This window comes from Gorilla gorilla, chromosome 21, assembly GCF_029281585.2.
Source record: "Gorilla gorilla gorilla isolate KB3781 chromosome 21, NHGRI_mGorGor1-v2.1_pri, whole genome shotgun sequence".
Lineage (NCBI taxonomy): Eukaryota > Metazoa > Chordata > Mammalia > Primates > Hominidae > Gorilla > Gorilla gorilla.
This window is the reverse complement of record NC_073245.2, coordinates 60,654,208-60,669,618: the sequence shown is the minus strand read 5'-3', so window position 1 is coordinate 60,669,618 and position 15,411 is coordinate 60,654,208.

Sequence of the window (15,411 nt, the reverse complement as noted above, 5' to 3'; positions counted from 1 at the left end):
GGAGGAGATCTTGAGCCCATGAGGTTGAGGCTGCAGTGAGCCACGATCATACCACTGTACTCCACCCAGCCTGGTTGAAAGCAAGACTGTGTCTCTTAAAAAAAAAAGAAATGAATATTGTATAACAACAAAAAAGTAAGACCAGATATCTGCTGCTTAAGAAAAAGTGATTGCTCTGATTGGGAAATCCCCAGAGTGACCAAACTTTCTAGATGACTCTGTTGGCTTTTCATGTCCCTCTCACAGAACACACATGACATCACATGACATCACACTTGAGATGTCATCTGAGCTCCTGCCTCATGAAAGGGAGACATGAAGATGCATGCAACATGACCCTCGCCCTCATGGAACTCTCAGTCTAGCAACGGCTCCAAAAAAGAAGCCAGAATCAAACATCTGTGTTCAAGGCATCAGTAGGTGATCACTGAGCACATGTGCATGAAATTTGCTGCCCAATTTATTCAGCAAAGAAAAGTAGAAAATATCATTAGGGCCTTTCTAGGCAACAGAAATGGTGCTGGGAAAAGTTTTTCACTTCTCTGGCGCGTTCCCATGGCTGCCTCCTGTGACTTCACACTGGCAGGCCCAGGGCTGCCAGGATGTGGGGTGGAGAATGGACAGTGCCCATTGCTGTGGGGTGTTGCTGTTGCCAATCAGGTCAAGTAACCAGCAAGATGGGGGTTCACATGGGCCTCAAGGAAGAGCACTCAGCAGATCTAGGCAAATGACTCAGTTACAAAGGTTTATTTGGCTCTGGAGAGAGAGTGACCAAGATGTTCATTCATCCATTTGTTCATTCACCAAACAAGGATGTATGCAGTACCTATACTATGTGCCTGGTATGTTCTAGGTGTTTGGGAGAGAGAGGCAAGCAGGAAAGATGAGATCCTTGCCCTCCTGGAGTGCACATTGAGAATGCATCCAAAATAGAGTAGTGATGAGGGCTATGAGGAAAATGTAACAGGGCCATGGACTAGTAGAGGGTGGGGACAACAGGGTGGGCCCCTTAGATACAGAGTGGGGGCAGAGAGCCCCTCTGACTGCTGTAAGGGCTAAGCCCTGAATGTGGGGGATGAGGCAGACATGCAAATATCCCAGCAGAGGAACAGCAAATTCAAGTCTGGGAGGTGGGGACAGCCATGCGGGTATGCTTGGGGAACAGCAGCGCCAGTGTGGCCAAGAATGAGAGAAGAGTGGAGTTGTCGTGGAAGAGACAGGCAGGGCCCACCTCGTTGGTCTTGGAGATGCAGAGAATGAAATTCATCCTTTTCAACTCACTGTTTGGAGGGGCCCATTCTTTCTCTAACTGGAAACTTGTGATATGAAGAAAGCACTGACAAGTTTTAATTTAATTTAGATTGTTAAAGCCCATCACACTATTCAATTTCCATCCCCTGGGCCCTTCTGTTTCCTGCCCTTGAGTCTCATGCTTCCACTTGGTCTGTTGACAAGGATGACTCACTCATTTGACGCAGAGTCCCTAAGCCATCCAATTTCCTGTGCATTATTAAAATTATTAAAACACAAAACCCAGGTACAGTTGTTATCTTTTTTTTGTTGTTGGTCCATACAGAAAAGAAACAGCAAACAAAAGAAAGAAAAAATCATGTGACCTTGGATTCTGTGGGTCAGCACAGCAAAACAAAGGCTGGGAGGATTTTCTGGTTGACGTGCAACTGTTCATTTGGACACTGGGAAAAATGAGGCTTAGAAACAATGATTTCAGCCATAGCTTTTATTTATGGAGGGCACACAGGGTCTGTCTCGTGCTGGGGAGTTAGGGAGTAAACTACTTACGCATGGGGCATTTGTTATATCAGCAAACATTTATTGAGCACTTACTGTGTGCCAAGCATGGCTCTAAGCACTTTACACAGGTTATGTCATGCTCCAAACAGCCATTGCAGAGGGCTGACCCTGTCCACTCCGTTTCACAGGTGAGAAGCCTGCAGCAGGCAAACGCCACTGCGGGAGGAGTGCTGACCTCCAGGCTGTGCAGAGCATCGTCAGTGAGACCCGTGAGGGTGTTCTTACTAATTGTGAGTGAATTTCAGCTCTTTAGTTTATAATCACAAGCAAGTAGGGACTAGGGTAGCATGAAATCCTGAACTCTGTAATTTCAAAATTTGATCATCTGCTTTCTTCCCTTCAAATGGAGCCTCCGCAATCAGCTGACTGTGATCAAATCGTGATACTGTGTCTTACAAACAATGTGACCAGTAGAAAAATTCTTCTCTCTCTGGGGTTAAATTTCCATATCTTATGTGTGCATGCATGTGCATGTGTGTATGTGCGCACCAACATGTGTGTGCATGCTTACAGCATTTATGAATAGGGCTCTGGCGTCAAATAACCTGGATTTGAATTCTGACTCAGCCACTCACCGGCCCACAACCTCAGGCAAATGACTTAACCTCTAGGTGCCTCAGTTTCTTCCTCTGTCACATGGTGACAATCAGCCCTCACCTCATAGGGTTGATATGAGAATTAGATGAATTGGTCCATTTAAAACTCTTAGAAGGGAGCCTGGAACAGGGTTAGTGCTGGATGAATGCCCCTGTTATTACTGCTCATGGTTCTGCAGTGTGTCCATGTGCAGCTCTGTGCAGGGCACAGTAGGCATCAGGGGTGAATACATTATGAGCCCTACCTCCCCTACCTGACACTGCCATCATCAGCGGAGGGGGTAGCATCTTGGCCCCACCACTAGCTAGGTGACTTTGGGCCAAGTGTGTCATCTCCCTGTGCTTTGGTTTCCTCGCCCAGAAAATGAGGACAATGATCACACTTGTCTCCTGAGGCTGCTGGGAGGATGTGCATCAAGTCCCTAGAGCAGTGCCAGGCCTGCAGTCGGTGCTATGCATGCATTAGCTGCTATTCCTATTCTTATTAATACTATTAGTGCTTGTCCCATTTAGATTCATTCTAGAGGCGTATTGGCCAGTATGCTAAGCTCGTTTCTGATTTGGGGCCTTGCCATTTCCTCAGCTTGGGACACCCTTCCCCTGCATCTTCACCCGGCAGCTCCTATTCCTAGGTTGCCTCCTCAGGGAGGCCTCCTGGACTGCCCTCTCTGACAGCTCCTTGCTCACCCCTGCACACTCTCTATCAAGTTATCCCATGTTCCCAATTGCTTTCCACCTGGTTTGGTTTCCCAGAAACAGATCCCAAGACAAGGATTTTAGTGCAAGTATTAGATAGGTGCAAAAATAATTGCCATTACGCAAAAACCGCGATTACTTTTGCACCAACCTAATATAATAGTTTATGTGGGAGGTGGTCCCAGGAAATACCAACAGGGGAGTGGGGAAGTGAGACAGGGTGTTGCCACTGTGGGCAACTGGAACTTAGTCCTCTACCAGCTGAATGTTTATCCTCCAATTTCTTTGCCCTGTTAGCCGAGGGCTTGTCCCAGGGCCATCAACTGTCAGCACTTCTGGCCACAGGCTAGGAGAAAGCTCTCAGGGGGACAGTCTCAGGATGCCCATGATGGCGGGACTGTGTCTGTGTTTTCACTGCTGCTTCTAGGACATTCCTTCACATTTAGAAGATGGTCTCTAAATGTGTGTGGAAGGAAGAAAGAAGAAGACAGGAAGGAAGGAAGGAAGGAACAGAAGATGGACTTTGCCCTTCTGTAACACCTTAAGAAGAAAGAAAGAAGGAAGGAAGGAAGGAGGAAAGGAAGGGAGGGAGGAAAGGAGGAAAAGAAGGGAGGAAAGGAGGAAGGGAGGGAAGGAAGTAGGAAAGGAAGAAAGGGAGGGGGGAAGGGAGGGAGGGAAGATGGATTTCTGCCCTTCTAGAACACCCTAAGAAAAAAGAAAGAAGGAAGGAGGGAAGGAAGAAAGGGAGGGAGGGAGGGACACCTTTGTTTCTTGTGGTGCAGGTTAATCCCAAAATTGGGGCTCAGCCTGGGAGGGTTCCTAGTGTTGTGGAGGAAAGAACTCAAGAGTGAGCCAGGAGTGAAAGAAAGCAGGTTTATTAGAGCAGCAGTGTGCAGCAGAAGGACTGCTCCATAGGCAGAGCAGCCCAGAGCAGCAGTCCCTGCAGACCAGGGCTAGCTGTATTTATACCACTTTTAATTATATGCTAATTAAGGGGTGGGTTATTTAGAATTTTCTAGAAAAGGGGCAGACGGTTCCTGGAACCATATAAGGTAACTTCTGGATAGTTTCCATGGCATTCGTAAACTTTCCTGGCGCTGGTGGAAGGTGGGAGTGTCTTTATGCTATTGAGCAGTGAGGGCAACTAGAGGTCGCTTTTGCCACCATCTGCTGGTTTTGGCCAGTTGCTTTACTGCATCCTGCTTCGATCAGCAGGATCATGATCTGTGCTTGGAAAACAAGTCCTGCTGATCTCCTACCTCACTTGCAGTATTAAGGGAGACATTCTCTGCCCATTCCCCATCATGGGTGGGATCTGGATCATCAAGGCTCTGAGGTTGAGCCTATAACCCTTTTTGAGGCACCGCCACTTAGATTCCAAGTGTGACTCCTCCAACACTAGTTCAATCATCTCCTCATTGCTTTAAGGGAAACAGGTTCAAAGCTCAGAGGCCTGGAGGGCTTTTTTTTTTTTTTATCACTGTCGGTTGCACCAGCCCTAGAAGAGACAGTGGTTAATTTTATGTGTCAACCTGACCAGACCATGAAGTGCCCAAATATTTTGCTTAACCATTATTCTGAGTGATGCTATGAGGGTGTTTTTGGTGAGGTTAACATTTAAATCATTAGGCTGAGTGAAGCCAGTTGCCTCTCTCAGGAGGGTGGGCCGCATGCAATCAGTTAAAGGCCTGAATAGAACAAAAAGGTGACTCTCTCTGAGTGAGAGGGAACTCCTCCAGCCTGACTGCCTGTGAACTGGAACTCAGCTGTTTCCTGCCTTTGGACTAGAACTGAGACATTGTCTTTTCTTTGGTCATGAGCCTGCTGGCTTTTGGACTAGAAGACTATTGGCTCTCCTAGGTCTCCAGCTTGCAACTCACCCGACAGATGTTGGGATTTATCAGCCTCCATAATCATGTGAGCTAACTCCTTACAATAAATCTCTCTCTCTCTCTCTTTCTTTCTCTCTTTCTCTCTCTCTCTCTCCCTCCCTCCCCCTCTCTTCTCTGTCTCCCTCCACACACACAGACCCTAGTGTTTCTGTTTCTTTAGAGAACCTTGACTCAAACAGAAGGTAACTGGGGTAACTGGGGATGGTTCAGCACAGCCCTCTGGTGTGATGAGCACAGTGGCTAGGAGGACACAATGGCTCTCTGTGATCATTTGCCTAAAGAGTTTAGTGGACATTTGTTCTTCCTTTTTGCCAACCACTGATGGGTGATTTCTATGGAAGGAGCTACAGTTAGTCCCTCAGGGGGCAGTTGCAGGATTCTGGATACATCTTCAGTGTCTCATACCTATGCTGTTGGCAGCATGGGCTGGGATGTGTGTGCTGCGTGAAGGCACCAGAGACATCAGGGGACCAGTTATGATTGGGGGGTGTGTAATTTGGGGGCCATGTTTCCTGGCTGTGTGGCCTGCAAGTCTAATTCTTCGGTAGGCATGAGCCCAAGCTATCCAATAGGATTTCATAAATAAACCCCCTTCCTAATTGAACTGGCTGGAGTAGGTTTCATTAGCAACTAAAAGCCCTGATCCATATGTGGTACAAGTTTATGAAACATTTTAATCAGCACAAAAAAATATATAGTAAGGAATGTGTGCTTGGCTCTGGATTTAAATGGAAAGGCAGGGCCAGCAGGTGGGAAAGAGATATGAGAGAACAAAGTAAGGTTGTCTACAGCTGATCCATTTCCTCAGTGTATTAATTCAACCAGTAACCATTGAGCTCCTCCTGTTCCAGGCATTGTGCTCCGTGCATAGGATTCAGTGATGTCCAAGGCAGATGAGACCCCGTCTTCATGCAGCTTCTGTTCTAGTGGGGAGACAGCAAGAGACAAGCACACAGTGAATAAGATGATTTCAGATTGCAGTGAGTGCTTTGAAGAAAATAAATCAGAGTGGGGATAGAGAGTGATGGAGATAGACACCTCCTTTGGACAGGGCGGTTGTGAAAAGCTTCTCAGAGGAGGTGACACTTGAGCTGTGACCTGGAGGGTGAGAAGCAGCCATCTGGGCTAAGTGTCCCAGGCAGAAAAAAAGTATGTGCAGAAGCCTTGAGACTAGAAAGAACTTAGCATGTTTCAGAAGCAGCAAGGAGCCCATCATGCATGGCTTTGTGGCCACAGTAAGGAGACTGGATTTTACTCTAAAAGCTTGGGGAAACCACTGGGAGTCTTAGGCGAGGGAACAACGTAGTCTTATTTTCCTTTTACAAACAGCGTTTGACTGCTGAGTGCAGGATGGATTATGAGGGGTTGCTAGACCAGGTGACCAGCCAGGGTTGTTGCAGTTGTCCTGAGGTTGGGGATGAGAGATGGTGGCAGGTTGGGTACAGGTGGGGGTGGCAGAGGGTAGAGAAGAGAGAAGTGGGCAGATTCAGAATCTGCTTTGGAAGCAGAGCTATTAGGAGGTGCTTATGGGATTGGGTGTGGGGTGTAAGAAAAAGGAAAGTGTTGGACGTAACCAGATGGACATAGATGATCATAAGAAGAATCCATTACCGTCTACCAAACAAATCATAGCATTAAACACTTTAGAGTTCAGAAAGCCCCATCATATACATTGTTCTCATTGAATCATACAAAGTTCACAGGGATGAGACCTTAAGGATCATCTAGTGCAGCTGCTTAATTTGAAGAGAGGAGGAAACTAGAGCCAGAGAGGGGAGGTGACTCACCCAAGGTCACCTGGAGAGATAATTCCAGACCCCAAGTCAGACTCCAGGACTTCCAATTTCCAAATCATTGCTTTTTACACTATGGAATTTGGTTAGGAAGACTTCCTTTCTGTCGGTTTCTTTCTCTTATCTGCACAGTGGGGTACTGTTGGCTGCCTTAGGGATCACTCCTGGGAGCACCTTTCTCGGCCCATGCACTCTCCTTGCCCTTCACAAACTCAGATGGCTCCTCCAGCAAGAATCAAGTCCTGTCTTGCCCTAGGCAGAATCCATCACTCCAGTGCCTCTAGCTTCAACATATGCATATTCTTCCACCCAACAAATCCTATATTTAGAAATGTATCCCATAGAAACCAAAGCTCTACAGTACAAGAATACATATTCAAAGATATTTATTCCAGTGCTGATCATACTTAGTTGATTATAGTTGAATCATTGAATCTAAAAACACTCTGAATATCCATTAGCAGGGGAATGGTTGATTAATGTAAAATTTATTCATATTATGGAATATTAGATGGTTATTTTGAAATACTGAGTTGGATCCTGATATATCAATTGAGATGATGTCTATACCATATTGAGGATTAAGAAAACACAGTATGAAGTATTTATGTAGTCAAATTATAGTTTGCAAAAGAAACCTAAGCCCTTATAAAGAGAGGTCAGGAAATCCTTGTCAGTGTGTATAATGCCTGTGTATGAACCTGTGTAGAAGTGTGTAGAAAGTTGTGGAAGGAGACACATTTGGGAGTGGGGTTGGGAAGGAGGAGACAGGCAGGGGGCAGGGAAATTAGAGAAGGATTGAAAAGGAAGCGTGGTAGAATCCTGGGAGAAAATGTAGACAGAGTCTCCCTGTGTGTGAAAATTGACCATGTACATAGAAATGCACCAAGTTGACAAGATGTGGTTGCATTGGCCATTTTTATCTTGACTTATGTGATTATCTTGACATATTTTGGTAACAATGATAATATACAAGTGAATGAACAAACTGATAAAAAGGAAAGAGCCCCTTGGTGGAGGACCTCAAGACCCACACAGAAGGTACAGTTGGCTTTGAGGGATTTCCCAAGACAGAGGAATAGGAGTGAGGTTGTCAGGCCCTGGGGGAACCAGGAACAAATGTGTGTGCAGCCCTCAGACCCAGGAGGCTGATTCACTCTCTGGGGACAGGGTTTCAGGACTCTATTCTTCTCTGCCTGGGGAGGGGGAGAGGGTGGGTGAGACCTGAGGTAGCTGAGTGTCCTTGGATTCCCTGCCTCATCCTGGGCAGGGTGGAGAGCCAGCCAGGGAAAGGTTACAGGACAAGAAAAACTTCAGGTGGAGACAACAGTAGATTTCAGCCTCTGTGAGCACACGTGGCTGTGCAAGGGGTGGTGGTTATCAATGGCGGTCTCGCCCCAAAGAGGTGCTTTGGGTGCACAATGCTGAGAGGAGCGTGATGTCGGCATTTGGGGTGTGAGCTGAGGATACTATGCGGCTGTAATACATAGGACAATCCCACACCATGCAGAATTTATCTCGTATCTTGCACTAGTTTTGAATGTTTCACTGGACATTCATGTAAGCAAACCCTATTTACAATGATCTGAGCCTCCAGTGAAAAGTCCAGTTTACATAGAGATGATCATAATGTTTTAATAATCACTGACTTTCCTGGGACAGCAACTCTGGTGTAAATCAAGGGAAACTCGTGTTTGTTTTGTTCAGAAGTTCACCACCAGTGGGTCAGCATCCTGAGCCCTCTCCTCACTAGCGGCAATGTGCATGACATTTGAGGTGGCAACTCGACAGGCTTGTCACCAGTCTGCATTTACAGCTTAATCACTTCTAGTGCAGTCGGTCAGAGCATTTGCATGTTGAAGTATGCATTAATTTCTTACAAATTACTTTACATAAATTACTTTTCTTATACTTCTGTCTTTATATTATAGTTAGGGCATTATATTGAACTTTTAAAAAGATGTGGATAGGCTGTATTATCTATGAATTATATTTCAAGATACAAGTGTGGAAATTATAAAATATTGGTTTAAAAAAGGTGGCATAGGTTTGGACACAGCTGAGAACCACATTTCTAAAACTCAGCAGTACCTTCTCTTTCCCCAGGGAAACTGCAGCCTCATTTGGAGAGGCTTTTGAGCTTTTTTGTTAAATTGAGCCAGATCTTTTACCATGAAAGAGGATCTTTTCTTTTCTTCTTACTCATCAAGTCTTCCTTTGCCAAGATTCCCCTTAATGAGTCTGCTGGAGGCCAGTGTAATTTTGATCATTACAACCTTGGGCCATATACATTCTCCTGGAATTGTCCCTACAAATACAAGTATAACTGTCTGGCTCCAGTTTGCTGCAGACACGGCTGGGGCTTCTGCCAAATTTAGGTCACTGCCTGGTGGGCGAATGATTTGTCCCTCCATAGGGGACAGATCAATAATCAACAAACAAACACACTAAAAAGATAAAAAGGCAGAAAGCTTAGTTATGCAAATCAGGGTGGAAGAGAGAGAGGGCAAAGAAAAGGGCCTCATTCATATTCTGCAACTTCAGCAGGCCCTGGCCCATGGGCCGATTTCTATTAAAACACTCCGCCCAGAGCAGCCAACACTCCGGCTCATTAATAAAGGTTTGTCCCAAGTGGAGTAAACACCACCCGTTCCCAGGACACCCAGAAGCAGAAAATTAACCAGAGGTGAACTGGGTCATTAGCTGCTGCACAATATGGGTCATCCTAGATTAATTTAGTTCCCTTCAACTGGAGGCTCAAAGAGAGTGACCGGTTCTCATAGCCGGGAACAGTGACTTAGCAGCGTGTTGAGGTCTCTTGGATACCAGGCCAGGAGCTGTCATTATGATTCATGGCGCCTCTGACATCACTCGGTGGTTTTGTGATGCAAAGTTTCATGTTGTCGAAACACACACAAGGGAACCGGTGAGTTTGTGTGTGGTTGCTGTGTGCACACCCACAGAATGGGACACACAGAGACACAGAGAGGACTCAATGACACACTGGGTTCCTACAAGTGTCATCATGTCACAGTCCCTGAGTAGCCTGTTATACGATGGTGTTCTTGAACTATGTGAATATTTGGGCGATTGCAGGGATGAAGTTAGACAAATCCAAGCGTTATAATTCTGCATTATGCCTATGTTTTGACTTTTCGTCTTTTATTTGGAGAATAAGAAAGCCAAATAGAGAAAAGGAAGCCCAGCCAACCAGCCCAGTTTCACGTGGGCAGAACCAGGAGGAAATTCAAAGGGGAGGGAATCCCCCTCGCCAGAGTCGCCTCCGCTTGCACCAGGAAGCCCACCGCAGGCCCACCATCTGGGCTGGGAGATTCGTCAGCAGACGTTGGCCTGCGACAGTCACACTTCCTGCTCCTCAGTCTGAGATGCCCCAACAAGATAGCGGAGGCCCGATGGGGAAGGAGCAGCCTCGGCAGAGGCCCGCCTGGTTTTCCAGCCCTGGACTTGTAGCCAGGACATCAGGGCTCCCTCCTGCTCCCCAACTCCTCCTGCTGGTGAAGCAAGCCCCTCCTGCCCAGAGTGGAGCCTTCTCTGCCCTGGAAAGATGCTTGGAAACTTGGCGATGCTTCCAGACGTGCAGGCGCCAGGGGCCTGTTCTCTTCTCCTCCTCTTTCTCCTGGACTTGCTGACCTTCCTTCTGTGCCACAAACGGCCAGGTTCATTCCCCTGTGTGGCCGTGTTCCTGTTCCCAGCCCTGTGCATGGTTGCACCTCCTCACTTTTCAGGGCTCTGTCAAGTGTCACCTCCTGGGTGAGTGCCTCCCTGACCACCCTGTCTCCAGAAGCCCCCTCCACCCAGACACTTCCTAGCATGTCACCCCATTTCCTCTTCTCAGGACCCCTCACCACCATCTGAAATGAACTTGAGTGCGTGATGAGTTGGGGAAAGTCTCTCTCCCTCCTTACCTGTGTATGAGCTCAAGGAGGAAGGGACTGACCTGACTTAAGAACCTGTGTGCCCAGCGCCTATGGCAGCACCTGGCACGGAGCTGCTGGCTGCCCACCATGCTGGATGACTCATGGGAGAGCCGGAGATCCGAGTCTTGCTGTGGCTGTTCACAGGCACCTGACTGTGGGAAGGACCTTTCCTCTAGGGGTCAAGGTTTTTTCCTTGGTAAAATAGAGCAAATTCCTAATACTCATCACTCATGACTGCTGGGAGCTCAGACTGAGGTGACATATGTCAAAGCGCTTGGCCAACTCAGCTACAGAAAGAGAAGTGGCCATGTTAAGTTGCTGGCACACACCTGAGTAGAATTCAGGGAGTGGGCTAAGGGAGAGCACGGTGATGGGCAGTCCGGTGGAAGTCTGCAATGTGTGTGCTGAAAATACTGGTTAATATTGACCACTGGGGAGAGGGGAAGAAAATACTGGCTACCCTCTCCCTACGAACATTAATTCATGCCTACTGCATGCTGGGCTCTGTTCTGAAAGTTTCATAGGAATTCACTTGTTAAATTCTCACCACTATACTTGAGATTATTATCATCTCCATTGCACAGATAAGGAAACTGAGGCACAGGGAGGTTAGGGTACCTCCGAAATCCATACTCTAAGCCACTGTGTTGCACTCTGTCTCCAGAAAAAAAATGCATGGAATAACAGATTCAATTCTGTTAAGGGAGAATGGAAATGCATCTTGTTAGCTTATTAATCAAATAAGAACTTCAGTGTCAAAGGGGATCTTGACAGATTCTCTAAATGCGTCTTTTTTGAGCAGCACCTCTTTTCGCCAAGAGGAAGTACGTGACTCTGGTGGACACAGGTGGCATTACCTCCAGCATGTGTGACTCAGAGGGTGTTTCAGCAGGGTTTCAAGGACCCAGCTTCTGCATGGGCCCCAGTAGGAAGCAAATGTGGAAATGGCTGGACCATTTCTACAGATGTGGAAATGCTTCGTTTTAATTTTTCCTTGAGCTTGGCAAGGCCTAGGTGGCCCGAGAATGAGATACTTTATCTAGCCACATGTCTCTGTACAGACACGTCTAACTGTTACTCAACGCTCCTGCTCTCTTCTTTGATATCAACAGAACCTCAGGCTGCCCAGAATGAAGTCCACCTTCTCTGGTATCCCTCATCCTGGGGTGGCCCCCTGGACTCAGTTCTGGTCAATAGGATGGAAAGAGAAGGGATGGGTCTGACGTCCAGGCGCATCCTGCAACACGAGTGTCTCCTTCCTTCCTCCACCCACTGGCTGGAATGCAGACTGGGTGGCAAGCCATACTGGGCCACCTGGAGGAGAGCGACACCCCAGGAAGGGCGACCACAAGGCAGGCAAAGGCTGGGCCCCAGCCCCTTGTAGCTGCCCATTTTCAGGTAGGGGCAGATTCAGGAACGATGTGGGGGCAGAGAGAGCACAGTTTAGGGTTTGAAGTTTGGTCTTGCCCATCAGGACCCAAGGCTCTTCTCTCCCTTCCCCCCCATGAAGAAGCCTCCTCTGTCCCCCCAGGGTTAGAACCCCTGCCCCCTGACTTCCTGCCCCACCCTCTACCCCCTTGTCTTCCAAATCACCTCATGGTTCCTGCTCCAGGGCAGTGATGAACCCCCAACCCATTGCCTCAGGGTCTCAAAAGCAGCCCAGGGTCTCCCTCCTTTGCCTTCCCTGGCCTTGCCTGTGGCCTCTAATCCTGGACAGAAATATCAGAAAAAGCCCTGGGTCTAATCTGCAGGAGCCCTGCCCTTCCCTAGGGATTAGGGAAGCTGAGCAATCACTAAAGGCCCAGACAGCTCCTAACTGGCTTGAGCTCCAGGGACCACATCCCCAAAGACAGGCCGTCAGGCCCCCTGGAGGGTTGTGTTCGTAATGGAAGGTGTGCACTCTGATGAACACAGGGTTCATGAGCCATGCATCAGGCCGAGCTGCTGAAAACCACCCAGTGATCCCCGAGTCAGAAAGAAGCCCGGCTGCCTGTAATGGGTGGAGGAGAGACACCTGAAGGACAGACACAGCCTTTATGTGGAAGAGGAAGGCACTACAAAGGAAGCTCAGGGCTCGACACCTGTCTGCACTCTGGGCTCCCGGCCAACCTTGTATCCATCACTTAAGACTGCAGCCCTGCTAGGCAGGGCTGCTCTAGCATCCTAGATACAGGATGAGGGATGCTATGATCAGAAGAGGCTGGATTGTAGCTCAAGAAAGTCTACACCCACCAGAGGGTTGCAGTTCTCAAAGCCCAAATGATGGCTGGAAGTTTCAGGCAGTGTGGATGCCGACATTTCTCTCCTGGGGCTCAGGGGGGCAGTCCCATTGAAGGGGGCTCCACAGGGTCGTGGAAGCTCCCTTTGTACTAAGCACTCTTGTTGGAGATAGATTCTAGGATTATCTGGGGGTAGCTTGGGGAGGGAAATGGAAATCATACTTAGGTCTAAAACCTTCCTTAGCACCCCTCAGCCGCTGCCTAGTTGTGGGGACCTGGGCTTCTTTTCAACACAAGGAAGAACTTTCTAACTGAACTCTAATGATGATTGGAGCTCCCTGGGAAGGAAGCGGGCTCACTGTCCTCACTGTCACTGGTGGTAATCAAGAGGTGAATGATGCTTGGTGGGATGTGTGGAGGAATTCCTGCATCGCCTGAATAACTAGAAGGAAGAACTTTGACGTTTGTGATCATTTTTGCAGTGCTGTGAACTATACAATGGTAAAGCCCCAGAAAGATCTATTTCCCATTCATTTTGCTCGCCACACAGGGCTTAGTGCAATGCATGGCTCAGAGCACCCACGGGATAAATGCTTGTGGAAGGACAGAGCCGTGTTTCTCTGTCATCCCATTTATCCCATCGGATGCCACTGCTCATGGTGATCTCTGGGGAGTGGGGGCAGTGGGGGTGGAAACTAGGATCCCCAGAGAGTAAAATTACCCACTTCTTGTACTTTTGTACATACTCTATGTAAGTTGTGCACATTTACTTAGAGCATTATTACTTTTGTTTTTCAATTATAAAACTATCAAATACATGCTTACTTTAAAAATCACACAGGCCAGGCGTGGTGGCTCATGACTGTAATTCCAGCACTTTGGGAAGCCAAGGTGGGCAGATCACCTGAAGTCAGGAGTTCGAGACAAGCTTGGCCAACGTGGTGAAACCCCATCTCTACTAAAAATACAAAAATTAGCCGGATGCAGTGGCACGTGCTTGTAATCCCAGCTACTTGGGAGGTTAAGGCATGAGGATTGCTTGAACCCTGGAGGCAGAGGTTGCAGTGAGCTGAGACCGCACCACTGCACTCCAGCCTGGGCGACAGAAGGAGACTCTGTCTCAAAACAAAACAAAACAAAAAAACAAAACAAAACAAAAAAACAAACAAAAAAACAACCACACAGAGAAGCATGGCAATCAATGAAAAGTGAAATTCTTCCTCTTTCCCAGGCATTGATTCCCTTGTAACTTCTAGTTCTAGCCTTTCGGTGGTCATTGCCAATATTCTAGATAATATGCTCAGACAACCTAGTTCTAGCTTTGTCATCTTTAGATAACATACATCAGTGCTCTCATGATGAAAAATGAACATTTTAGCTCCTTTGTGGCAGCTCACCTTTCTTTCCCCATCCTGAGATGTATTAAGGACATTACCATTTTAAATTCTTCTGGTCAACTTGACAGTTTTAATAACTTGAGCCTCTCTTTCCCCTTCCACTCAGCTTAGACAAGAGTGTTGTACACCCACGGCACTTGATGAGGAAATTGGCTTCTCAACGCTACTCTGCATCTTGCCCTGAAATCCCCTTCCCTGTCCCCCATGCTCTACAGTCCTGACCATAGTCTATTATAGCACTACCTTTAGTCATCAAGGTTTATAAGATCCAGCTTTTTGTCCACAGCCAAGTGAGGTCTTCTGGGCTTTGACCATTGTGGGATTCTACCAGGAGAAAAGCAGTAAGTGCATTTGTAGCATCAGGATCGCCTGGGCAGATGGTCCCTTGATTGCCTCCCTCCTCAACTGTGAGCCTTGTGAGGACAAGGGCCGTGCCCATCCCAGTCACTCCCCCATCTCTGGCACCAGCACAGGCCTGGCACTTGGTAGATGTTCCATAAATATCCACTGCATGAGTGAGTGAAGTTGGAAGTGTTTTTCGAGGAGTCAGGAGACAATATTAGGAGGACCATGTAAAGTTGCTCATATGTAACTATTATGACCTGTACAATCAATTTCATTTGATTCAACTTAATGTCAGCGAAGCCTCAAGCACAGAACGTGGCTCCTGGGAGGTCTGTGATAGGTGCTAAAACTCTTTCTTCCCACTTTTTCCACTCGACTGTGAATTTGACCTGGGGCTTCAGGATTGGTTTTGACATAAATATGCTGGCCTTAGAGAGCTGTTAGGCTCTGACAGTCTTTCTCCCAATGAGTGACAGAACAGCAGGTAAACTGTATGCAGAAATGACTTTTGTGTGGAAAGATCCTCCTTGCATGTTCTGGGGTCTGCAGGATGACAACAGGGGTGCATAGCGGGGGTGACGGAGAGGGTGACGAGAAATTCATGGAGCATCTGATCTTCTCAGACCAGGTCTCGGCGCTTCCCAGGACTGTCCAATCTCATTGTTAAAGCGGCTGGGGCAGAGGCTGTGGGTCCTGTTCACTCCCACGCAGGAGGGAAGCGAT